The sequence below is a fragment of the Rhinopithecus bieti genome, unplaced genomic scaffold (genome assembly GCF_001698545.2).
Source record: "Rhinopithecus bieti isolate Rb0 unplaced genomic scaffold, ASM169854v2 scaffold_48477, whole genome shotgun sequence".
NCBI lineage: Eukaryota > Metazoa > Chordata > Mammalia > Primates > Cercopithecidae > Rhinopithecus > Rhinopithecus bieti.
Window position 1 is genome coordinate 299449 of NW_016819110.1, and position 24082 is coordinate 323530.

Below are 24082 nucleotides of genomic sequence, written 5' to 3' on the forward strand. Positions count from 1 at the left end.
ACATCACCTTTAGATATGAATTCCTAAATAATGTACTAATTTTTTATTAAAATAGAACAGTCTTGCTCTGCTGTTTCCGATGACCCAGCTTTGGGGGCTAAATATAAACCCAGCACAGTGGTATGGTACTTCCATCACAGCAATGAGTGGGCCGTGGCATCGTATGAATTTAATCACAGAATAACCTGCTATTAATAGTTCCTGGGGTGGGGTGGGAAGCAGTAAGGGGATCGTCTATTTATTTATTTATTTTGGAGGAATATGGGTGTTGTATAAACTTCCATTTTCTCCTTCCTATTTAGTGTTCGGAATTAATGCCAAAATCTACATAAGTTTAGATCCAGCTAAAAATGTTAACACTTGTTACTTCTGGGACCTCAAAGAAGCTGATATTGCCCATTTGTGACGTAGGGTACACTTATTTGGGTTTATTGGGATTTCCTGTAAAGTATGAAGCACTAGACGCTTCAGGCTGGGGGCTTTGTTTTCCCCTTAAAGCTCCACCCATTTCTGGTTAATCTTTGTTTTTCTGAATAACAGTGTTTCATATATGTTTGCTTTATTATTTTATTTTTTAAATTGATAGATAAAATTGTATATATCTATGATGTGCAACATGATGCTTAGAATTATAAATGCATCATAGAATGATCTAGTAATGTTTTAATGTTACTTGTGCTCTCACTGTCAATTATCCTTGCTCCCTGTCCCACCTTAGAGCATTCAGAGGATAATCCTGTCCCTTCTGCTCCCAGCACGCCCCTGTCCCCACCCACCGCGCGCGCGCGCACACACACACACACACACACACACACACACACACAAGCCCCAACCATGAAGGGCCTTAACCTTTTTGCCTCTCACGGGCTCTTCCCTTCTAAGCCTAAACATTCAGCCTGCTGTAATTCTCCAGGGTTTTCCCCTGTGTCATCCATGGCTTTGCTCCGACTACGCCCTCACCTCAGCAGTGGGGAGGACTAGTGAGTTGTGTCCACTGCCTATGAAACGGATCTCCTGGAGGGACCCGGGTTAGCTTGGCCTCTCCCGTGACTGGGAAGTCACCAGAGCAGGAGTGTGGAGCTGGAGGTGGCTTCGTCCACTGTGAGTGAGGAAGAGAAAAGCCACAGCAAGGAGGTCACTGCAGGAGAGGCTCCCATCTCCAGGTCCCCAGGGGAGTCCTGTGCCCACACTGAGCCTGGGAAGATTCAGGGTAGGCACAGAGCCTGCCTCAAGCAACCAGTGCAGGGAAGACAAGACACATACATGTACACCACCCACACCACATACTACACATGCATGGACACAACACACGCCACACACACCACATACCACACATGCATAGACACGCCACACACACGCCACACCACATACCAACACGCATAGACACAAACACGCCACATACACCACATACCAACACGCATAGACACAACACACACGCCACATACACCACATACCACACACGCATAGACACAACACACAAACGCCACACCACATACCAACACGCATAGACACATACACCACACACACACCTCACACACACGCCACACACAGCACATACCACACACTCACTCATTAGACAGCACGCCACCGTGCACTCCCACACACGTACCACACACCACAGCAGTCACATTACACACCACCACACCCTTCAGCATACACATATGGCCACACATACCATATACACATAGACACACATGCACCGCAGACATACCCCACACACATTTACATACACATATGCACCACACCATACACCACTGCACACATAAACAGACTGCTACACACAGCTAATGACAGAAGGAACTCCTGTGTCTTAGGAGAGGGATTTGGTGAGGAGAAAAAATCATGTCTGGTCTCAGCTTTGGGGAGGAAGGGTGGCATCTGGGCTGGCACTGAAGTGTGATTTCGTGGAAGAATATGAAAGTGGAGGCCTGGGTGGGAAAGGGGTGTTTCGGGGAAAGCCACGTGGTCAGGGCAGAACGGGCAGAGCATCTCTCCTTGGCAAGTTGTGGGAGGAAGTGTGGAAGGGGCATGAGTTACCAAGGAAGGCTCTGGTACACATCTCTAGGCATGTCTGTAACTACTGGAACTGAGGGGCTGTCTGGGATAGCTCTGTGTGGCTATATTTGTGTGTTATGTGTAGGGGTGTGTGTGTATGTGCATGTGTGATGTGTAGGGGTGTGTGTATTGCTGTTGATAAACCATCTAGATCAGTACAAGGAAAGAAAAAGTTAATTCCACCTTTGGTAGCGTCTGTTTTAAGAATCACTTCCTCGTTTCTTTCAGTTTCTATGGAAAGTGTTCACAGGCAGTACTTTTGCTGATGATGTAAGAGGACAATTAAGTAGAGAAATTACCAGAAAGCTGACCCTATTTTCTACTAGTTTAAATCAGTTTTAAAAGTCAGTCGATGAAATGTGATGTTCCTGCCAGGTGCTTAGCCTGGTATGAAACAGGACCCCTGTCCTCAAGCTGCTTTGCTAGCGGGGGCCTAGACAAAGGCAGTGGAGTTTTGGGAAAACAAGTGAGCGACTAAGAAAGAGCTAAACAGTGGTGCACTCCTCCTAAGTGCAAGAGAAATTTAGAAAGGAGTAATCTCTAGTAATGTCAGGAAGGCTTCCCAGAGGAAGAGGTGTCAAGGGCCTGAGGTCCTTACGTGTACTGGCTCGCCCCCTGCCGGCAGATGTTGTTCTATCAAAGTTCTGAGAAGTCCTGCAGCATAGAATCCACATTTCCCAAACATACTGGAGGGACCACAGAATCTCTCTTCCTGCAAGACAGTTTATATCAGATACAGAGAAGAGATCTTCTGGGAATGCTGCTCAGAGAGGGTGAGAACTGACTAAGGTCAAGCACCGGAGGGATTTGCTCAGGAGGGGAGGAGAGGGCTTATGATCCAGGTGGTGTGTGATCGTTGTATGCAGTGGGGAGTGCAGTCTGGCTGCTGGGGAGAGCAGGAAAGGGGATGAGGAGGCTGAGTGGGGCCACACTGTCTGGGAACAGGCAGAATTCAGGCAGGAGGGAAGGAAGCAGGCACAGCCAGGCAGTGCTTTCTTCTTTCTCTTCCCCCAACTCAGGAGACACCACCATCCCCTCCCTGCCCCTTCTCTGAACTGCAGCCCCAAAATGCAGAAGTGGGGTCCCAGGAAGAATAACAGGGCAGATGGGGGCCCTATCCCTGGACTCAAACCCACTGGCATTATTGTGAAGACCCTCAACAGACCCAGCACCCCCTCTCCTGGGACTGAGGGAAAGAGGAAAAGAGGTTTTGTTTGTTTTGTTTTGTTTTAGAGAAGGGGTCTGGCCATGTTGCCCAGGCTTGTCTGGAACCCATGGGCTCAGGTGATCCTCCCGCCTTGGCCTTGCAGAGAGTTGGGATTACAGGTGTGAGCCACTTATGCCCGGCCTGAGGGGGTGTTTTTTTGGTTGTTTTGTTTTAAACAGTGGGGGAGGAGAGTCCAAACGACATCTGAGTATGGCGCCAATCTCCAGAAGGCCACCAGGTGGCCAGTCCCAGACAGGAGTGACTAAAGGGCGGGGCACCGGGGAGAAGCAGCTGCAAAGCGGGAGGGTAGCTGAAAGGTTGAGGAAGGGGTGATTTTCAAAACTGATCAGGAGTAGGTCGTTCCTTCTCTTCTTTACCCAGCCCCAAGCCCTGAGGGTGCCTGATGCTTATTGTTAACTCGAGATAATTCATAGAGCCCCCAAAGGGGCTTCATTTGAGGGGTGCCAAAAGGTAGGTACCCACCTGGGGAAAATAGGACTAAACTGCTGCCAGTGGGTGAGATTTTCTCTTGATGTTCACCTGCTATGAAACCAGAGCGCCTCCTAGCTTTGGAGGACAGCTGCTCATCTCTGCAGGGGTGGCTGAGGGCTAACTGGGCTTGGGGATTGTCCCCTGTCCTCCCCTCCCATTCCCTTCCGTCCCCTCCTCTCCTGTTTCTTCTTCCACCCCCTTCTCTCCTTCCATCTTCCTTCTCTTCCTTCCCTTCCTTCTCTCCTCCCTTCTTTATCTCTCTTCTTCTTCTTTGAACAGGCAACTTTGGAGCTGTTTGTCTTACCAGTGGCTCTCAAGTCCCCAGCCCCAGCCCCAAAGCATCTGAGTGGTGGCTGCCGGCACTTTCCACTGTGAGATGTGCTGCCTGAGGGTCTGGTGCTTGGCTGTGGGCTGGCACCCGACCTCAGTGTGGGTGTGGCACAACTGACACTGTTGTTTTTCCTGGCCTTAACGAGCCACCCATTCCATCGCCCCAGGTGGCTGTGGTGGTGGCAGTGAAGCCTGTCAGCTCACAGAGCAGCTCCTTACCAGCCCATTTGCATTCTGTCTCTGGAGAGGTCCCATCACAGGCGATGGGGCAGGGAGGACTGAGTTACAGCCTAGATCTCAGTGTCTAGGACTGGACTTGGTTTGTCAAAAAGTGTAGTCTCCCATCCCTGCTGGCATTGGCAGGCTGCAGAGCAGTGTGCCTGGGGCTCATCGGGATTTGCTAACAGAGGCTTGTCCAAGAATCATCCAGCCAGCTCCACGTGAGGTTACATTGCTATCACCTGACTCTGATGGAGGATTCAGACAGCCCACTCCATGCCTCCAGCACCACACCCTGCAGCAGGCAGAACAGTGACCCCCAAGACATCCTCATCTGAATCCTCAGAGCCTGTGAAAGGCAGAAGGAGCCCTGCACATGTGATTAAGGGTCTTGACATGGCAAGAGGATCCTGGACCATGTGGGTGGCCCCAGATAATCACAAGGGTGTTTCTAAGAGGGAGGTAGGATCAGAGAGGAGAGGCAATGATAGAGGCAGAGGTTGGAGGGATGTTAATTGAGATGACGGCAGGGCCACAAGCCAAGGACTGTGGTGGCCTCAGAAGCTGGAAGAGGCGAGGAATAGATCCTCCCCTAGAGCTTCCAGAAGGACCCAGCCTTGCCCACATCTTGATTTTAGCACGTAAGACCCATTTCAAACTTCCAACCTCTGGGAAGGTAAGAGGACAAATTTGCATTGTTTTAAGCCATGAAGTTTGCAGTAGTTTGTTACAGCTGCAACAGGAAGTGAATCCACCCACCTAAGCTCTTCTGCAGGTGTGATCCCTGTCCCACAGGAGTCACTGTTGTCGCCTAGGAGGTTTAGGCTGCAGTGAGTTGTGATCACACCACTGTGCTCAAGCCAGGGTGACAGGATGAGACCCTGTCCCCAAAACTAAATAAATAAAATAATTTTAAAATTGTGAAAATGTTAACTGCTTTGTATATAGAAATACAGCAGTCCTGGGAACAGGAGCCTAAGCCTGGGCCGCACCCACCCAAGACTTCTCTAAAGAAGCCTCTGAAGCAGAGCGCGTTTGGGAATCACTAGTGTATAAACAAGGCTCGTTCCTGGAGGTGACCGTTATGTGTTTATCTGCCCCATGAGTCATTAAGAAAAGGGCATGTGCCCAGCATTTCCCAAGGATCTGTGAAACCTTTTTTCAAGTGATAACTCCTGTGGTTGGGTGGTCTGTAAAGGATGAACTGATATGCCGTCTCCACCCTGTGACACTCCCTAGTCAGAGGCCAGGGCTGCCTGCAGAGAGGTGTGAGGGAGGAACAAGAAAACAAAGACATTAAGCCTTGACGGTTATGTTTCAAAAAGCACAACCCACATGTATAAAGAAAGAGTGGAGAGAATGCATGATCAGGCTGAACCAACACATATCCCCAACACACACACACGCACACACACGTGCGCGCACAGTGGGTGGGGAGGAACACTGATGAAAAAAAATGTGAGAAAGATTACATCAACTTGAGTTTCTGAGAAAATGCTTTGGACCTCTGCTCCCCAGCTGAGTGGAAGAGTGGGGAGAGCAGCAGGCACATGTCTGTGAGAGAAAGATGCCTGAGCCCCTTAAGTTCTGATGGCTTGAAGGTAGAGCAGACCATTATCCCCTTATGCTGCAGTAATGTCCTGCAAGAGGAGTTGCCCAGAGCTTCCCCTGTGGTCTGGGTGAGCAGAGGACAGGTGCTGCCTGGATGTGTGCTCAGGTGGGCTTCTGACAGCAAGAGCTCCGAGGCAGAGGCTACCCGGTGTGCCTTAGAGAGGCACAGCCCCCAGGTAGATTCCCTTGCCTGGAAGTAGACTCGCAGGAACTGCTCTGAGCTTAGACACTGAAGACTGAGGAGCACATCTGCTGCTGGGCTGGAATGAGCAGCCTTCTTTCCTGCCCTTGGATCATTTAAGTCTCCTGGGTTCCTGTGAGACTTTGGGAGCCTCCTGGAGTCCAGTGACAACCAACCTGTAATTTCCAGCCAAGTGGAATTAGAAGCTGGAATAGCAATTCACTAGAGACCCAGGTTTATGGATTGAGAGGCAAACCTGCTAGATATCCGAACGCCTGCTCTTCACCAGGTCTTGAAGGAAAACCCAGGCTTGCCCCATCTCTTGCCACACACCTTACTGCTCATGGTCACTGCAGGTACTTGACAGCCTGAGAGATGTGCAGCCGCTTCTCAGTTCTTGGATCAGTGTCTGCGTATTGACCAGGGTCAGCACTCAGTGGGTGCCTCCTGATCCAGCGAGCTCTCTCCCTGGTTCCTCTCCCACCAGACGTCACAGAACTGTGAATTGCAGTTATCAGAAACAAAATGAAATGAGTTTGAGTCAAAGGGGAATCCATAATTGGGGTACAGCAGTGTTGTAGGTTCACAGCTGGGCCTCAGGCACCATGGAGCAGAGAATCTGAAGGCCACCAGTAGTCCACTTGCAACAAATACTCATTAGGTGACTGTCGCAATTGTAGGTGAGGGAGCTACAGCCAAGAAACCATTTTGACAAGGCTCCTGCCCTTCGTGAGTTTACATTCTAGTGGAACAAAGAGACAGCAATACTAGGCAAATCCTGTCATTTCTGTCAGTGGAAAGTGCCATGAAGACCCTGTAGCAGGACAGCAGGGTAGAGGAGGCAGTGATGAGAGGTGGGGAGGAGGATTGCCATGGGAAGATGCTGCCATGTGAGTGTGAAAGCCCTGAGGGGACCCGGCTGGGAGGGTCAGCACTGGTGCACATGGGTAGGACGGAGGGAGGCAGGAAGGACAGGCCCATATCTCAAGGAGACCAGCAGAGCAAGAAGTTGACACTTCATTGCAATGCTGCTGGAAGACATTGGAGGGTTTGAAGGAGGGGCGTGACATGATTTGCTTCATGTGGTGAGTGGATTGTAAGGGAGTAAGAAGCCATGCCCTACCCAGACCCTCCTTAGGGTTCAACTGGGCTGCCTGGCACAGAGCAGGAGTGGAAATAGACGTTGGCTGAATTACTGTCAGTCTTATCTTTTCCCTGTTGAGTCTTAGCTGGCTTGAGACCATGTAGTTCCCTTCATCTGGAAAATGATACCAAATAGTCTGTAACTGGCTTTTATCAGATGCCTGTTTCAGGAGCCGTGCAAAATACAGACAGCAGCTCACATTTTTCTGCTGAGAGGTAAAACGCTTGCTGAGAGTATGTTCTTTGGTTGCAGGCATATACATTGCTATTAAAATGTCTCTTGGATTCCTCACTACCATGTCATACCTGGACTTCCACAAAATTATTCCATGTACTGCCTAGTCCTTAACTCCTCAGCCTGGTGATAGAAAGTCCTCCTCCCTCCTTTCCTTCTTTCCTTCTTTTTCTCCTTCGTATTGATCCACTATGAGCTAGGCATGATGCGCTAACAGCATAGAGATGAAATGAATGCCTTCTCTGCTTGCATTTGAGCGGGGGAGTCAGAAAAGCAAACGAGCACAAGGAAGTGTTACGGGGACGCTGGCAGATGAGGAGAGCGACATGCTCAAGTAGGTGCACAGCAGGAGACCCACAAAGGCAGGTCACCTTGGTACCATTTGCTCGGGACACAACCGAGAGGTCTGCTCAGGGAAGTGGACAGACAACTTGCGATGTATGTCGTAAGAGAAAGTACTTACTCTGCAGCGTTCAGAATGAACCAACGGAATCTTTGTGTATCAATATGGGGAAAACAGTGTTGAGTGAAAAAAATTTCAGACATACCTAAAGAGTCATGAAGATTTTAAAAAAATCGCTTTATGTATTGTTCTAGACACCAGCCTCTGTGGTCAAAGTACAAACATGGTCTGGGGCTATACACCAAGTTTAGATCGGTGGTTTCCTATGGGGAGCAAGGGAGGAGAATGGGGTCTGGGAGAGGTGTGTCAGGGCCTTCGCTATATTTGTAAGTTGTTATTTCTAAAACTGTGAAGCAAATATACCAAAATGTCAGCTCTAGTTAAATCTGGGTAGTGGGTCAGGGATTTTGTCTTATTCTCTGTATTTATATACATACTTAAAATATGTGTAAATTTTAAAAAATACGTGTGGGTCTGGAGTTTGTCGAGAGGGCAGGACTAAAGCTGTCACATTGGCTCACCTTCACAGCAGGCTCAGGTGAAGCAGTGGACTGGGAGTTTCACTCGGGCCTCGGCACTGGCCACCGGCACCTCACACAGAGGCGAGCAAGGGCCTTGGGAAGCACTTATTTTTCACAAAGCAGGTAGAGAAAGAGAAGAAACAGATGGGAATAGGAGGAGGTTTCAGAAAGGAGCAGAGCCAGGAGGGATGTGTGATAAGGAGGTCCAGGAAAGAAAAATAATTTTTAATTATGGGCCAGGCATGGTGGCTCATGCCTGTAATCCTGGTACCTTGGGAGGCCAAGGTGAGTGGATCGCTTGAGCCCAAGAGTTCGAGACCAGCCTGGGCAACATGGCAAAACCCTGTCTCTACAAAAAAAATTTTTTTTTTAATTTCAAAAATTAGCCAGGCATGGTGATGTGTCCCTGTGGTCCCAGTTACTCGGGAGGCTGAGGTGGGAGGATCGCTTGAGCTGGGGAGGTTCAGGCTTCACTGAGCTGTGATTGCACCACTGTGCTCCAGTCTGGATGACAGAGCAAGACCTTGTTCCAAAAACTAACTAACTAAAAATAGTTTAAAAAATTACATGGAAAATGTCAACTGCTTTGTATGTAGAAATACAGAGACTAAGAGTGAATCCCATATGCCCACCCTGAATATCTTGAATTAAATAATTGTCAAGATTTTGGCATATCATTTTGCTTCTTCTATTCCTCCTTTTCTTTTCTCTTTTTTATTTGCTGAAGTAATTTAAAGTAAATCCCAGATGCCATGTCTTTCCACCCCTTCATACTGTAGTGTACAATTCCAAAATATTCAGACACTGAGAAAGATTTTTAAAGAGGGAAGTGTCAGTCGCATTAAGTGTTACAGATGACTTGAGATGAGGACCAAGGGGCTGTCTCCAGGATGGAGAACAGCTGAAGGTGCAGAGGTGGCAGGCGGATGTGCTGACCCTGAGGCGTAGCTGGAATTGGCACCAGGAGTTCACAGAGGGCCTTTGAGAGAAACATTCAAGAAATATCAGTCGTTATTTTGAGAAGTGTGATGGTAAAGAGGAGAAGGAAGATCACATTCGAGCATGCAGGGATGAGGCACAGAAGTATTTTTAGGATGGAGAGATATCAATATTTGGAAGCTCAGGTGACAAGTATGAAAAAGGCAGCAAAATTGATGGAAGAAATTCCCAGAGGGACAGAAGGGAATGAGAGGACACTGGGGTGAAATCTCTCATTAAACAGCAAAGAAGTTATTGAAACATCTAGAGGTGGGAGGAGAGGGGCGATGTTCTCGGAGGACACTGAGTTTGCAGTTTGGGACATAAGAATTCGGAACTCCCTGGGGGCAGAGACCGGGGTCAACCCAGGATTGTGATGATATTAGGATTTATCGGGTGGCTGCTGCAGGCACTTTTGTCGTCTTGTTTAAGCCTCATCAGCGCGTTTTACAGCTCAGGAACGTGAACTCAGAGATGTTAAGTAACTTGCCCAGCACATACTTAGTAAATAGCAGAATTGCTTTTAGCGCAGAGCCCTTCTGCACAGCCCTGAGGAACACTGTCCTTAAACCACAGGACTCACTGGTTCCACCAGTCCTCAGCAGCGTGTGCATTTCCCTAGCATCTCCCAGAAAAGAGCTCACTGGATTGGCTCGGGTGTATAAGGGTACCTGGATATGTGAGCCAGGGCAGGGGTGGCAGAACATGGAGGATTCAGGGACCTAGGGGTACCTGTCCATCTTTGTTCTTGAATTACATTATTTCCTCTGGAATTCCTGCTTCTGCTCTCTCCCTCTTTCCTTCCCTGTGCACCCTCTCTGGGGCAAACTCCTCTTTGTCCCCAGCTGCCCCCAGTCTTTTACCCAGGCTTAATAAAACTTGTCCTTCACCTGGCAGCATCACATCCCCACCAACCTGCTGCCATTTGTTGAGAAAGAGAGACCTGGGATGTCGCTGGTCCACTGGCAAGTCACTTAGATGAGGAAGGAACAATTACCCTGCGGAGCCCCATGGTGATGTTCGCAGGTGCAGTGTGGGACTAGGAGGTAGGTGGGCTGGCACCCGTAAGTCATATTCATGCTCTTTAGTGAATATCCGCCTGGTCAGCAGGCGGGGAACTAGGGCCTAAGCCCACAGGTTAGCGTTAACAGGGCGTTACTTGTCCTCCTCCGCATAAGGGAATGGAGAAAACACTGGTGAGGGAAACAGACCTGAGTTTGGATCACCTGAGGTGCTCACGCAGCTTCCCAGAGCCTGAGGATGCAGTGAGAATAATGCCGGAGAATGATGCACAGGAATGCTCGGGGTGGAGGAAGGGTTGAAGGGGTAGAAGGGTACTGACTTCTTGCTGGTTTAATTGAAGGGGGAAAGAGTGTGTTTAGGATTCTCAGAAGAGAAATCACTGAGGTAAAATAAATTTTAGGTGGATGATTTAAAAGATGAAACTTAAGGATTTCTTGGGTAACTAACCTGAGGTGACCCTGAGGGACTCTGGGCCAATGGCGCCCCAGGGACCCAGGCCCTGCCTGGGATGCAAACCTAGGAAGGAGGCTGGGCTCGTCCATGCTTAGATGGCTGGAAGGGCCAAACCCAAGCCAGCGCCTGGCTCCATGTGACTCCTTTCTCTAAACTAAAATGCAGACTAAAATAAGATGTTTTCAACAAGGAAAGAATGTGTTGATGATAGCTACCACTTCCTGAACCTTAAATATATGCCAGGCACCATGATAAGTACATAGAAACCCTTTACATATCTATTCTCCCCAGCTCTCACACAGCCTGTATGTAAAATACTATCGTTCCCGCTATTTCATGGAGAAAGTTCTGAGACCAGAGGACAGAGGCTATTCACTGGGCCATTCACTGGGCCGTTCACTGAAGCTTCTCCCTCAAGGCTTCTGTAACACACAGGCCCCTGTCAGGCTCTGGCAGGGGCCCAGCCATTCGTTTGCTTGGTAATGTGTTTTGCAAGTTTTGCAAGGTTAGTTATTAATATTTCACTTGTAATTGGTTAAGATAGGTTTCTTCCTGCCGATGTCCCCTCCAGCACATACACGTTCCCTGTGTCAAGTGTCGGTGATTTTTTTTCTTCTTTTTGAGGGGAGGTCTCGCTCTGTCACCCAGGCTGGATTGCAGTGGTGTGATCTCGGCTCACTGCAACCTCCACCTCCTGGGTTCGAGCGATTCTCCTGCCTCAGCCTCCCAAGTAGCTGGGACTACACGTGCACACCACCACGCCCAGCTAATTTTTGTATTTTTGGTAGAGACAGGGTTTCACCATGTTGGCCAGGATGGTCTCCATCTCTTGACCTCATGACCCGCCTGCCTCAGCCTCCCAAAGTGTTGGGATTACAGGCGTGAGCCACCGCACCCAGCCAGTTGTCAGTGATTTTAAGGGGAAAAGGTCATTGAGTTGGAGATACGATTAATTTGAATGAGTGAGATATATTCAGATGATTTGCCACCACTTCTGTGTATCAGGTGTTCCCTGTATAGGAATGACTTTCAGGACCCAGGACTACTCCCACTGTCCACTTCCTGACTCACCCAGGGGCATGGTGACAGGGGTGTGTCTTTGCGTATATGTAGAGGAACATGAACGGTAGAGGAAACCTAGATCTGTAGCATGTGGAGTTCAAAGCTTCTGGAGAATTCTCCCAATTGTCTGACATGTAAAATTGTTAACAGAGTCGATTCTCATCAGCAAACGTCTCTCTTGTCAGGAGCATGCTTAATGTGGCCTATATACTTTTAAGCACATCATGCATTGTTTTCTTTTTCAATGGCAATTCCAAAAAATACAATTCACTGTAGCTGTTGTATCTTTAGGGCAGAAATCAGTAGTAGTGCTGTATCTAATGAGTATGTCTATGCGTGAAGTGGCATATTCTACACATTCCAGCTATCAATAATGAAACATTTCTATCAACCTTGCTAGGGGAAAGGCTGAATTATCTTTTATAAAATCGTAGCCAGATGAAGAGTCAATCAGAGCCCCAAAGTACAGGCTAAAAGTATTGTGGAAGTATATTGGTTGATAAAACATGAAATGATTTTCTATATTGTTTACTGTTTTGGGGTACTTTCCAGCTCTTCAATATTTGCAATTTGCCGTGAAGTCTTTACGTTCTAAACATCAGTTTTATACCTAATTTTATATTTGTAATTGTATATCCTTCTTTTCTTAAGGAAAATACTCCAGATTGTATAAGATTTAGGCCCACAAAACCTGAATCGATTCTTGACAGAGTAATTAAGTAACAGCTGAAATCACAGCCACTAAATGGCCAAGCTGGGATTTGAAGCCGGAATTCAAACGTGGGCCTCAAAAGGGCGTCTTGGACTCTAATATGTGCCCCTGGAGTCAGGATCTTGTTAAAGTTCAGATTCTGACTCAGTAGATGTGGGCTGGTGCTCAGGTGCTGTGAGGCTGCTGCTCTGTGGGCCACACTCCGAGGAGCCAGGGTGTCTCAGCTAATGCACTCTGTGGCCAGTTCTCAGACAGTGCAAGTAACCATTGCCATTCAGGGAGGTTGTGGGACTTGCCCAGAGCAGCAGAGTCAGAGACTCACAGCTCCATCGCCCACCTTACATGGTGGCAGGTGGGCTAAGTGGGGAAATCCCAGGAGTCACCTCCGGGTCCCCAAGAGGAATGTCCCTTCCAGCCCCCTACACCTCAGGTGGGAGCTGCCTGTCCCCTGTTCCCTGAGATTGGCCTGAGATGCTGCAATCAGTCTCCAGACCTGCAAGGTGAGCAGGAGAGCACTGGCGTTTCCAGTGCGACAGACGTACCTGGCTGACTTCTACTTCTCTGGCTTTTCTCCACCTTAGTGACAGTGCTGCTCAGCCCCGCTAAGCGTCAGTTTCCCAGTGCATTAAACGAGCTTAATATGACCCACCTCATCGAGTTATTCATGGATTAAATGAGGCATTATATGACAAGTTACATGATCTGACTCTGCATGCATTGGCCCACAGCACCCATGGAACTGGTGATTATTGTTCCTGAGCTAAACTGACCTTGGGAATCAAGTGACTGCTTCTTGCAGCATGTACTCTCAGCTTCCTTTTTTCTCAATGTGTGTGAAGAAGAGACTGTGTTAGAGTAGAAGGACATTGGCAAACATCTCACACCCTGCAGAGGGCTGAACAGAGGCTAAGGGCTTGATGGCAGCTAATTGTTCCCTGACAGATGTCAGCTTTGCCTGTCTGTCTCTCTTAACATGTTTGCAGCTGTGCAGCAGGCTGACAGCCTCTGGCATTCTCTTTCTGCCTGGGTCCTCCCAAATGCACCCAAAATCCCAGCCATGCTGCTTGATCACCACAGGCCTGCCTGATGACAATAGGCTGTGGTGATTTTATTTGTCATCTTTAGAGCATGTTAGCAGTATTTCTTTCCCAGAGGCATCAGATGTTTGTCCTGCAGACATGTTTTCCAGGAGAAAAGGCTAATAGATGAGGGCAGGCTGTATTTCCTGGCTGTCCCAATCCTCTGGAGACTTCCTGGTCATTAGCATCCCCCAGAAGGACATGCACCATAGTGGCTGCAGACTCTAGGTGGTGCTGCCCCAAGCTCTGTAACCTAGAGCGTCCGACATCAGTTGCAGCCTGGCCTGGGTTTGGGTTATTTTAAGCTGCCCCTGCAATGCAGCTGCAAATCCAGAAAAAGAGGACTAAGGGGCCTGCTCATCAGGGAAGAGCTCGGTAAGCACACGTTGTCACTGGGTTAGAGAGCAGGGAGACAGTGTAATTACAGTTATTCCAAGAGGTTCATTCTGCTGCATTACCTGTTTCAGGAGCACCCCTCCCATTCCTTTGGTGCCAATACTATTTTTTAAAAATCTTCCTGGTAAATTTCAGAATGCCACTGGTAAAAACAAACTGCCTCACTTAGCTCCTTGGTTATTTGTTTAAAATTCAGTGTATCTCAGTAGAATTTTTTTTATGGAAGGGATTGAAGCCCCTGACCCTGCCCTTTGGGGGAAGGGGATGTCCAAGAGTAGGGGGAGGAGCTTTCACCTTCAACCCAAGGACCTCAACTGCATTCCACACGAAGCATTAGCTTTAGGACAGCAGGAGCACAGACCAAACCCTGAGAATGCAGTTTGCCCACTCATCTATTTATTAATTTGGTGTGTGAATTAACAGGCTTTGTCCAGAAAGAGGAAGTGGTGAAGCTGTGAAATTGCTTTCCTTGGAAAGCTTTGTTTAGTGGACCTCTGTTAGTCCTGAATGGCAGGCAGAATCCTGGGTTCACAAGTGTTAATTTTCTAACTCTGAAGCTCCTTCTATTGCCATTTCCATCTGTCTAACTTTTCAGATTCCTAAGTATTTTTCTGCTTCATTCATGTATGTATTCATTCATCCATTCAGTGAGCTTTTATTAAATGTGAACTATGTGCCAGGACTGCATTGGACATGGGGGCCACTGTCCCTGCCCTTGAGCTTCCAAGGCTGTGATGGGCGGATGAGCATGGGTCATTGGGCAGACACCGAGGTCAGTGCTGCTGGTAGCCCACGTGTCTGGGGCATGTGGAGCTGTGGAACATCACCTACTGGGTCTAGGGGCTGGCGAGGCTTTTTGGAGTGGTCCTAGAGAAACAAGTTGGCAATGATTAGGGAGGAAGTTTAGTGAAAGAAAGAGAAAGACATATCGAGGGAAATTGGGAAAGTGTGGCCAAAGGGTGTACATGTAACCCTCTCTCCAGTCCGCCACAGCTTTTAGTAAGAGATCAGTTTCCCGAGAATGTACTGTGGGCTGGGAGCTCTGTGAAGGATGTGCCAGGCATGGCTCAGGTGCTCCTGAGGCTGCTGCCCCCGCGTGGCACGGAGAAGGCTGTTTGCAGAACAGCCACAGGTAGCAGCACAAAGAACAAGCGTGAATGAGAAACAGGTCCCAGGAGCTCTGCCTCCCTCTCGTGTGTCCATTCGCTTCTCAATAGTTACCGAATACCTGCTGCATGCACCATCCTGGGGACTGGGAAAACAGGAAAAACCACCGCATCTTGGCCCTTTTGGACCTTTACATAATTAATGATCAGCAAATAGATGAATCTGTGGTATGTCAGACCGTGATGGAGGAAGACAGCTATGGAGAAAGACAAAGGAAGGAAATAAGATAGAGCCTGCAAGGCTAAGGTGAGGGTGGGAGGTGCCACGCTGACAGGTGACATTCAAACAGATCCTTGAGGGAGTGGCCATGTGGGTACCTGAAGTAAGGATGGTCCAGGCAGAGGAAACATAAGCAGGAAAGCTCTGAGGCAGCAGTGGGCTTGTTGTGTTCAGGGAAAGGCAAGGAAGGGAAGGCAGAAGCAGAGTAGTGGGAGGGAGTGGGTCAGAGAGGAGTTGAGGGAGCTGGGGCCAGTGCATGGAGGGCTGGGAGGCTCTATCTCAGGTAAGTTTAGAAGCTAGTGGAGGCTGTGGGCTGGGGAGTGGCAGATGTGACCCCTGTTTCAATGTGAACACCCACTATCAGGTCAGCGTGGGCCCAGGCTTAGAGCAGCCAACTGGTGCCTAACAAAAACAAACAAAAACCAAAAAAACAGTCTCCAGAAACCAATTAAGCAAAAATATTTATAGAACATCCAGTACATGAAGGACATTTTGCTGGGTAGTTGGTTCCTCTCCTGAAGGATCGAGCTTTCCAGATGAGTTGAAAATATGTGCATGCGCGGGAGGTGATGGCTCATTGCAGGGCAGGGCGTCATCTGTGTTGAAGGAGTGCCAGTGTTTCAGAAATGGACACAGAGCAGGTCCATTTGATGGATGGGTAAGCGGAGCACTCTCTATGTGCCAGCACTGTTTTAAGTGCCCAGGGTCTTCTGGGGATGAGATTTGTGTTTTTCACTCATGCGTGGGACAGTTGAGGATCATGCTAGGCAGAGGTGAGCCCTTTCCTGGAAGGAGTTAATCTAAAAAGCATAATGTGCCTCGTTTGGTAGGAGCTTAATAAATATCTCTTCAAATGAAGCAGTGGTCAATCAGAAAATTTATATTTTAGCTATAAAATTACCTATCACAATTTACCATGGGGCATAATCTTAGTCAAGCACCCAAATTAATGATTTCAGACCACAGATAACTGAAAACACCAAAGTGAGAAGGTGGCAGGTATTTCAGTTAGCTACTGCTGCATAACGAATGACCCCAAATCTTAGTGACTTAAAACAATGATTTGTTATTCCTTATTCTGTCAGCTGGGAGTTTCTTCTGCTGACCTCACCTGGGTTCATGCACAAGGCTACATTTAGCTAGGGTGTCAGCTTGGGGATGGGCGTAGCTGGGATGCTGGGTCACCTGAGTCTTTCTCTGCATGTGGTATTGTTTTAAAATACAGGTTTTAGTGCTGCCTCAGGATGTAGAGCGTAACAAGGGGACTGGGGTGGGCCGCGTGGACCTGTGAGGCCTGTGGGTGCCCGCATCCTCCAGATCCCCCCCGCAGCCGACTCCGCAGTGGTCCGCTCCGGTTGCCTGGTGCAGATTTGCGTTCCGAACGGAAGGCTGAGGATTCTCTGCCCTTTATTGTGGCCCCGACAGGCGGTGGTTACTTTGGCCACCGCCAGAGCAGACTTGGCGCTATGGAGGAGCCCGGGGCTACCCCTCAGCCTTACTGGGGGCTGCTCCTGGAGGAGCCGCGCAGCGTTGTGGCAGCACTGCCTGAAGGCAGGGGACCAGATTCGACTCCTTATGGTTTTCCATGGGAATTGGTGATATGTGCAGCTGTCGTTGGATTTTTTGCTATTCCCTTTTTCTTGTGGAGAAGTTTTAGATCAGTTAGGAGTCGGCTTTATGCGGGAAGAGAGAGAAAGCTTGCTGAAGCGCTTTCTGGACTAATTGAAGAAAAATGTAGATTACTTGAAAAGTTTAGCCTTGTTCAAAAAGAGTATGAAGCCTATGAAGTAGAGCCATCTTTAGAGGATGCCAGCTCTGAGAAGGAGGCAACAGAAGCACAAAGTTTGGAGGCAACCTGTGAAAAGCTGAACAGGTCCAATTCTGAACTTGAGCATGAAATACTCTGTCTNTATTCCCTTTTCTTGTGGAGAAGTTTTAGATCAGTTAGGAGTCGGCTTTATGCGGGAAGAGAGAGAAAGCTTGCTGAAGCGCTTTCTGGACTAATTGAAGAAAATGTAGATTACTTGAAAAGTTTAGCCTTGTTCAAAAGAGTATGAAGCCTATGAAGTAGAGTCATCTTTAAAGGATTCCAGCTTTGAGAAGGAGGCAACAGAAGCACAAAGTTTGGAGGCAACCTGTGAAAAGCTGAACAGGTTCAATTCTGAACTTCAGCATGATATACTCTGTCTAGAAAAAGAATTAAAAGAAGAGAAATCTAAACATTCTGAACAAAATGAATTGATGGCAGATATTTCCAAAAGGGTACAGTCGCTAGAAGATGAGTCAAAATCCCTCAAATCTCAAGTAGCTGAAGCCAAAATGACCTTGAAGAGATTTCAAATGAATGAAGAACGACTGAAGATAGCAGTACAAGAGGCTTTGAATGAAAATTCTCAACGTCAGGAAAGCCAGAAACAGCTTTTGCAAGAAGCTGAAGTATGGAAAGAACAAGTGAGCGAACTTAATAAACAGAAAATAACATGTGAAGACTCCAAAGTACATGCAGAACAAGTTCTAAATGATAAGGAAAATCACATCGAGACTCTGACTGAACGCTTGCTACAGATCAAAGATTGGGCTGCTGTGCTGGAAGAAGACATAACAGATGATGGTAACTTGGAATTAGAAATGAACAGTGAATCAGAAGGTGGTGCTTACTTACATAATCCTCCGAAAAGAGCTTTGGAGACATTGATTCATGCAGCTAAGTTAAATACTTCGTTAACAACCTTAGAAGGAGAAAGAAACCGAATTTATATTCAGTTATCTGAAGTTGATGAAACCAAGAAAGAGCTCAGAGAGCATATTAAAAATCTTCAGACAGAACAAGCATCTTTGCAGTCGGAAAACACACACTTTGAAAGTGAGAATCAGAAACTTCAACAGAAAGTTAAAGTAATGACTGAATTATATCAAGAAAATACAATGAAACTCTACAGGAAGTTAATAGTAGAGGAAAATAACCGGTTAGAAAATGAGAAACTTTCTAAAGTAGATGAAATGATCAGCCATGGCACCGAAGAGCTGGAGACCTGCAGAAAGCGAGCCAAAGATCTTGAAGAAGAATTTGAGAGAACTATGCGTTTTTATCAAGGGAAGATTATTTCCCATGAGAAAAAAGTACATGGTAATTGTTTGGCAGCATGCACTGCTGAAAGAAACCTCAATGATTTAAGGAAAGAAAATGCTCACAACAGACAAAATTAGCTGAAACAGAGTTTAAAATGAAACTTTTAGAAAAGATCCTTATGCATTTGATGTTCCAAATACAGCATTTGGCAGAGAGCATTCCCCATATGCTCCCTCACCACTGGGTCGGCCTTCATCTGAAATGAGAGCTTTTCTCTATCCTCCAACTTTGTTGGAGGGTCCACTGAGACGCTCACCTTTGCTTCCAAGAGGAGGAGGAAGAGGCTCAGGAGGCCCAGGGAATCTTCTGGACCGTCAGATTACCAATGAAAGAGGAGAATCAAGCTGTGAGAGGTTAACCAGTCCTCACAGGGCTCCTTCTGACACTGGGCCCCTGTCGCCTCCGCGGGAACAGGACCGTAGGATGATGGTTCCTCCACCAGGACAATCATATCCTGATTCAGCTCTTCCCCACAAAGGCAAGACACATTTTATTCTAATTCTGCTAGACGCTCTGGACCAGCAGAACTCAGAAGTTTTAATTTGCCTTCTTCGGATAAAATGGATGGGTCAATGCCTTCAGAAACGGAATCCGGTAGAAATGATACCAAAGACAATCTTGGTAATTTAAATGTGCCTGATTCATCTCTCCCCGCTGAAAATGAAGCAACTGGCCCTGGCTTTGTTCCTCCAGCTCTCGCTCCAGTCAGAGGTCCATTGTTGCCAGTGGATGTGAGGGGCGCGTTCATGAGAAGAGGACCTCCCTTCCCTCCACCTCCTCCAGGAACCATGTTTGGAGCTTCTCCATATTATTTTCCACCAAGGGGTGTCCCAGGTCCACCACGTGCTCCATTTGCAGTGAGAAATGTCTATCCACCGAGGGGTTTTCCTCCTTACCTTCCCCAAGACCTGCATTTTTCCCCCACCCACACATTCTGAAGGTAGAGCGAGTTCCCTTCAGGGTTGAGTCTGCCTTCAAATGAGCCTGCTACTGAAGATCCTGAACCACGGCAAGAAACCTGACAATATTTTTGCTCTCTTCAAAAGTCATTTTGACTGTTCTCATTTCAGTTGAAGTAACTGCTGTTACTTCAGTGATTACACTTTGCTCAAATTGAAACTTAATGGAATTATAATTCTCAGGATAGTATATTGTAAATAAGGATGATTTAAATATGAATCTTATGAGTAAATTATTTCCATTTTATTTTATTCTAGATAGTATAACTATTTTAATTTGATTAATCCACTATTATCTAAACAATAGTGGGAGTTTTATATATGTAATCTTGCAGGTGGGGAGGTTTTAAATTCTAAAGGCCTTGTCCTTATTCCAAGAACTGTATTTACTGTAGTTGTAGACATATGTGAAAGTAACTTTATGCTTAATTAAATACATTTTAGTTGATTTAAAAATATATATGGGTTGCATTATTCTTCAGGTATGGAGAGACCGACAGATCAAGAGTCGATTGCCACTGAAAAGATTGTTTGTTACTCACAGATCCCAAGAGAAGGGAAAGTGCTGTGCCATGCAGCACCATATAGGGAGGCACTATGGTCAGTGAGAAGGCGGGAGTGATGGAAAAACATGGGCAAGAGCCTTTATGGTGGTTTCCACGGGAAGAAGTGAGTGAGGCAAGGTGAGCAGGGTTAAGGTTAGCTATTATAGTTTGAGTAATTTCAGCAGGCTCTGGGTATAGGGGCTGTCCCTAGTTGTCTGGTACTTGGCCCTGGGGTGCTTGGGGCAGAGGAATAGTGGCCTAGAGTGTGTGAGTCCTGTGGAAGGCTGATGGAGTAGGTAGCTGGGGGCATGAGCTCTGGACTGGTTAGTTTGTGTTTGAAAAGCACGCTCATGGGCAAGTTTACTGTCTGTAGGAATTGGCTAACCCTGAGAGGGACAGACCTGCCAAGGTCACCAAGGCCCTAGATGTCGAAGCGTCAGAATACATAAAAAGACATGGTTAATATGGTATCAGAGCCTCTGTCTTCACGTGGCCTCTCATGAAGGGCTCTAGAGTAAGCTCCCTTAAGGGATGTCAAAGGCCGTTCAAGACAGCAGAAGCCACAAGGCCACGTAAAGCCTCAGCTTGGAAGTTATGCAACATCACTTCTGCTGCATTCCTTGGGTCAAAGCAAGTCACAGATGCACCCCAGATCCCTGCTCACGTCGAGAGGAGAGAGGAACATTAACCATGTGGGAGGGGAGGGTCATTACAGTTGTTTTGGCAAACAACCTGCTACAGAAAGTGTGATTTCAGAGCACTGCAAAGGCCTTTCTGAACAGACCAGATCCAATAAGAAGAGCAGAAAGAAGCTGGGTTCCAGCTCATTTGTCTTTGCTAGTGTGGAGTCAGGGTATAGCTTCCCTTTCACTGTTGGTCCCCAGCATCAAGGGTCAGTTGGGTGTTTGCCCGGGAGCCTGCAGGGACTGTTTGTACTTTTAGAGGAGGGTTGGCATGGCTTTGGGTTGCTGTCTCCGAAACTGCCCCAGAGCCTGGGATCCCAGGGAGTGCCTGCCTGGGCTGGCAGGGAGCCCAGGCCTGTTTGCAAACTGTTTGAATGCCTCAGGGTCAGGGTCTCTCATGGGCCTATTATTTTCTTATCAGGAGTTAAAATAACTCTAGAACTTCTCCCATAGAAATGCAGATGCTTTATTATAATGAAAGTACCATTTGTAAAGCATATGGAATTAGGCCAGTAACAACCAACATTTACTCTACTTCTAGGGCCCATGAAGCACTTTCTCATATGTTCTTCCTTGTTCTCACAGTCACCTGTGGTTAGGCCTCATTGTCCTAGTTTTTCATATGAGAACACTGAAGCTCTAGCAGGGCTCAAAATTGGCTTGGGGCCTTAGGAGTTGCCCTGGGCCCAAGGGTGGAGCTATGGGAGCCCTACAAAGCCTGCCCCGTTTCATACCATCGCTTCAGTGAATCCCTTCTCTCCCCTATACCTGCTCATTCTGTGTGGCTGCACTCATTAGATTATTTCACCCTTTGAATTAGATGCCTCAGGGAGTCCCCTTAGCGGGCTAAGTTAACCTTTGCAGGGGGTACTGACACCCCCAGGTACAGCCCAGCCCTGCATGCCGCTTTTTGCTCCAGGGACCCCAGCCTGGTCCACTATTTGCTGGGAGAAGATTTCAGTCCCTCCAGAACACACAGCCTTTGAGGAGCCACAGCTCCCAGAGCCCGAGCCCCAAGTCACCACTGGGTGCAGTGCATGCTCCTCTGCTGTGCAGTGGTGGAGCTTCATCCTGGTGAGTCATTAGTTCTGCGTCTACAGGTGTCTCAGTGAGACGCCTACCTGTCTGCTTCACAGCCCCAGGTGAAGCCGTCATTCTCAAGCCGACTGGGGAAGAGAAGGTGGCATCACAGCTGAGTTCCTCTCCAACATAGAACCACGGGGCATTGTCCTCAGACACAAGCTGACATGAACCGAGGCTAATGAGGCAGAACCTCTCAAAATAGCATTCTGTTTCTTTGGAAACTGAGGTGTAGTTTTTTAAATGCCACGTGGCCCTCGATCACATTTTGCATTTCCTATCACTTATTCTGCCATTTTTACAGGGACCTGTGGCAGGCAGAGGGGCTCGGGGCAGCTTCCCCGCAGGATTCCACTTCCCGCTTGGGTCGACCCCACTGCTGTGAGGGAGGGCTTGCCCCTCGCCTCCCTGCTCTCTGGGTATTTCCTTTGTGAAAGGAGGGACCTAGCCTGCTAGAAAACATCTCAAAGCCCTGTCAAAGAGGAACTCCAGCTTCCCTTAGGATGCTCTGAAGAAGGTGCTTTCCCAATGAGAGGGCCTCAGGAGGGCAGTGGCACCTCCCTGACTGGGCGAGTCAGGTGCGGCTCTAGCCAAGGTGAGTGGGGCCTGCTGTGTCTGAGGTGGTGACAGCAGGCACTGAGACTGCTCCAGAATCATGGCTTTCTGAGGTTGTTGCTCTGAAGTCCTGCCTCTGGGCCATCGTCCAGTGTCGTGACAGCTCTTTTCTCTGGAAGAGGACAGTCTCTCTCCCTGCACGAACTACTTTCAGCCTGACATTTCTTCTCCTGCATAGGGCCGTTCTCTGTGGACTGCTTCGTGGTGTCTGCTGTTTTTCTTAGCTCAGTGCTTCTCAATGAGGGTGCTTTTGACCTCCCATGGGGGCATTTGGTAATGTCCAGAGATATTTTACACAGTAACTACTGGAGGTGTGCTACTGGTGTCGAGTGGAGGCCAGGGATGCTGCTAAACACCCCACAGCACGCAGGACAGATCCCCACATACCCCCCACAGCAATTCTCTCTTCCAAAATGTAGTACTAATTAGGTTAAGAAACCCTGCTAATGATGATGTTCCCCTACCTGGCAAATAAAATTCAAGGTTCTCAGCCTCCAGATCAGTACAAAATGGATGTTTCTTGGCTGAAATCCTTGGATCCAGAAGTGTTTTAAATTTAGGATTTTGGAAAATTTGCATTATATTTACTGGTTGAGCATTCCCAATCTGAAAATCTGAAATCGAAAATGCTCCAATGAGCATTTCCTTTGAGCATGACCTTTCAGCATCATGTTGATACTCAAAGCGTTGCAGAATTTGGAGTATTTCAGATTTTTGGATTGTTCAACCTGTACTTTTCACAGTATCTTGAAAACGGACCATGCTTATCTTTTCTCTTTTGATCTAGAGCCTCCTTCTTTTCCACGTCCATACCGTGAATTCCTATTCAAGCCCAGAGAAAAGTATTCATTACTACTATGCATTAGCTACTGAGGGCCAGGTGATGTTTTCCCAGATCTAACTCATCATGATCATGATCATCATCATTATCATCATCATCATCAATTACCTTAGGGTCATCATAAGAATTGCATATAAGCTAGTCACCAAGCAGTCGTCAGTCATCTGCCTTTAGTCCAGTGCTACCTGAATTCAGTTTCTGTCATCATGTATTTCTTAATTTCAAAATAGGCAGCAGCACTAAATCTGGTCCATGGGCTCGTTAACATCATCATCATCATCACCACCACCACCACCAACACCATCATTGTCATCATCATTGCAAACCAGGCAACAAGCAGTCATTAAGCTCATGCTGATTCTGATGCTGATGGTGAATGAGAAGCAGCGCTGCAGAAAACCACCTCATTCCTAGCATCCCAGGGCCACAGGTGCTCTGTGTTAGGTTGAGTGTTCACTTGTCCAGTGTGACAAGTGTTCACTTGTCCATGTATTTTTGTTAAGAGTTACTGGCATCTGAGTTTCTGGTGACCAGGTGCTTCTTTCTAAACACAAACAACACACACACACACGTGGAAGACTGTTGGAGAAACCCAAATGGTGTCATAGGAGGCAGGTGGGAGAAGATGCTTTGGTTGCTCAACCAGGTATGATTCTGCCAGACAAAAGACCCTAGATGGTTCTCTTTTCTGCCCCACCACTGCCTCATTATGGCTATGATAGGTTTATTGAAGCTAAAGCTTG

At 47.6% G+C, this 24082-nt stretch overlaps 1 pseudogene; it reads left to right on the forward strand.

The window, feature by feature from the left end:
- The first annotated feature begins 16864 nt into the window (after positions 1–16864).
- Positions 16865–19638, forward strand: LOC108519347 (cTAGE family member 5-like; annotated as a pseudogene).
- The last annotated feature ends 4444 nt before the right edge of the window (positions 19639–24082 follow it).